Genomic DNA, 3,170 nt, shown 5'->3' on the forward strand with positions numbered 1-3,170 from the left:
TCTCCAACAGTCTGAAGGACAGTGAACTGGCCCCCTGTTTAAAAAGTTTGAGGACCCCTGCGGGACTCTATAGGATGTGAGGGATTGAACCAGGTCAGCTGCCTGTAAGACAGCCCCTCCAATTCTCATTTTTTTTAAACATAAACATACAAAGATACATATCGTCTGAATCCAATTTGTGGGAAGTTGCCCCAAAGTGCACCGCTCCAGACTCCTGTCCATCTGGGAGGCCTCTTGCCTCTGACTGCGTATGTCGAAGCCACTGCGGGCGTGACTGTCGAAATGCCACAAGGAGCCCCCAAGTGCCTGGCTCCAATTCTCACTATCACGTCCTAGTAGTTCACAAGTCAGTGACAATAATGAACTAACGGTTCCCACCACGGATCTCCCAGACATCCCTTGCTCACAGGCCTACATCCTGCATGGGGCTGTGTCTGATTCTGGGGCTACAGGAAGACACACGCTGGCTGCATGGACTCGGGTGCAAGGCTTTCTTCCGTAGGCATCTCCTGCTCCTATGTGTCTGCCAGGACAAGGCAGGCCATGTCTGTCCATCCTAGGCTCCCCTGCATACATGTGTGCCTGAGCTCGCTGTGTGCCCTTAGCCTGGTTTCCTGAGCCCAAGACAGAGGGCTCATGTGGCCTGTGGATGCTGTCTGCCTGGATCATCTGGGTGACATGGATTCTGCCTAGTGGCCCCCACAGAAGAGGGCTCTGTCTCCCCACAGGCATGCCATGTGTAGGAGAGGAGCGAGGCCGCCGTGGCCACAGGGTGGGCACCGTGGGGTGGCAGTGCCTGGTTTCTCCACACCTAGACTGCTCTGACCTTAGGGTTTAGTTCCAGTGAGTACATATATAAACAATAAGCCCCCATCCCCAGGGAAAAGCCGCCCCAGCAAACACCAGGAAAAAATAAAATTAATAATTCTATTCTTCCCTGGGTGCTAACAGCAGCAGGAGAAACAAAGCCTTTACATAATATCCCTGAGTGAACATTGCTACCAGCTAAGGAGCGGGGGAAAGAGAGAGACAGAGAGACACAGAGAGAGAGCACACCTTGGTGTGGGAAAGGTAGAGCAAACCAGAACTCCCTTGGCAGTGTAAGGAGCAGGAGATGCTGCTTGATCTGAGCACAGGACCTGCTTGTAGGCAGACTTGGGCCCACATGTCCCTGGACATCCTGGTTAGCACCATTTTCCAGAGAGATATAAATGGAGTAATCACACTAGTATGTGGGATATTAAAAACAAAGTTAATAAGGGCCGAAGAGATAACACAGCGGTAGGGCGTTTGCCTTACATCCAGCTGAGGACAGGCAGTGGTTCGAATCCCAGCATCCCATGTGGTCCCCCAGGCCTACCAGGAGTGATTTCTGAGTGCAGAGCCAGGAAGAATTCCTGATTGCCGCCAATGTAATCTGACTACATTCAGTGGTGCTCAAAGCTGGTTCTGTGCTCAGGGATCTCTCCTAGCTGAGTTTGGGGCCATCTGTGTCTCCTGGGGGATACAACCCAGGTCACATGCCCGCAAAGCAAGTGCTCTGTACCTCGTCATGAGCAGCGTTTGCCTCCAAAACAACTGAATTTTTAGTGCCTCAAGTTTTAAAGCTGTTACTATGAGTAGATGAAACGTCTGTGTTGATAAGAAATCTCGCTCGCGCGACTCCTCAATGAAAAGCTCACGCTGCTACTGATTCTCAAGGTGCTATTTAAGTGTCAGTGTAGCTTCTAACTCGTCAACAGTGCTAAATATTCAACATGCCAAATGCTTTTTTATTTGCGTTCACAGTGCCGTGGGGTGTCGGGGGAGGGAACTCTAGCCTCCATGCTCTAAGGCATCACGGTATCCACACGATCTGTGTTGTTAGCTTCAGTTTCCCGTCCTTGGAAAAGACGCCTTTTCTTCATCTGAACCCTAGCATGTAACTGAAAAGGATTGTGAGGGAGGGCAAAGTAACAGGGATCAGGCTCTCTGGCTTCAGCAATAACAGCTGTGGGAGAGTCAGAATGCAGAGCAGGGTGAGGACGTTCACCGAGAGGCTGGGCATTCATTCTTGTCCTTTCCCCCTGGAAATGTCACCTGCTGGCATTGGTACCCAGTGCCCTACCCCTGCCTCTGTACGATGACCCTTCTGTGTGGTCCTTGTCGTGTGACAGGCTTTATTTTACTTAAAAGGGAAGCCGTTAAAGGACCCAAATATGTCCCCTCTTCATCCTGGGTATTCTCGGGTCTTCATAAACGTTCGTTTCCACACCCAAAGCCTGCCCATTCTAGCACCTGCCTGCAAGTAGAGCCCAGGACTCCAAAACGAGGATCTGGTGAGACTTGGGTCTGGAAGCAATCCACACAGTGAAAAGGTACAAGAACGGCTTCAGAAAATCCAGCCCTCAAGCAAAGAATTCCACCACACGAGTCTCCTGCTTCTAAGAAGGAAAGCAGCTCCATAGAAGACCCAAGAATGAGCGCCTGCCTGCCTCAGAGCCCTAGAACCAAGACGCACCCTAGGGTGGGAGAGGAATACCAACTGGGGAATAATCCAATAATCCCATCACCAGATCACAGTAGGGTAGGTAGGAATATTGATTAGGGTAGGACCAGTAAACCAGCCCCTGCCCAGAGCTTCTTGCTGGGTTCCTGCCCTTTTCATCTCCTGAACAGCTGGTGCTGAGGTGTTTTGTTTTGTTTTGTTTTGTTTTGTTTTGTTTTGGTTTGGTTTGGTTTGGTTTGGTTTGGTTTGGTTTGGTTTGGTTTGGTTTGGTTTGGTTTGGTTTGGGGCCACACCCGGTGACACTCAGGGGTTACACCTGGCTCTGAGCTCAAAATTGCTCCTGGCTTCGAGGACCATATGGGATGCCGGGGATCGAACCCAGGTCTATTCTGGATCAGCCGCATGCAAGGCAAATGCCCTACCACTGTGCCACTGCTCCAGCCCCTGGTTTTCTATTGTCAGTCACACAGGTCAGTGGCCACTTGCATCTTGAAGATGGGCATGTGTGGATCACAAGTAGAAACCAAATTCTCACCTTCACCCACCACGTCCACCCTCTCCTCCTTCCCGTCTGGCAGCCCATCTTGCAGGCTCAGATCTCCTCTGTGCATTTGACATCGTGGACTGCTGGTTTTCTTTGATGAACTACACAAGACCGAATTCACGTCTCTGTCCCTACAGC

Source organism: Suncus etruscus, chromosome 8, assembly GCF_024139225.1.
Source record: "Suncus etruscus isolate mSunEtr1 chromosome 8, mSunEtr1.pri.cur, whole genome shotgun sequence".
Lineage (NCBI taxonomy): Eukaryota > Metazoa > Chordata > Mammalia > Eulipotyphla > Soricidae > Suncus > Suncus etruscus.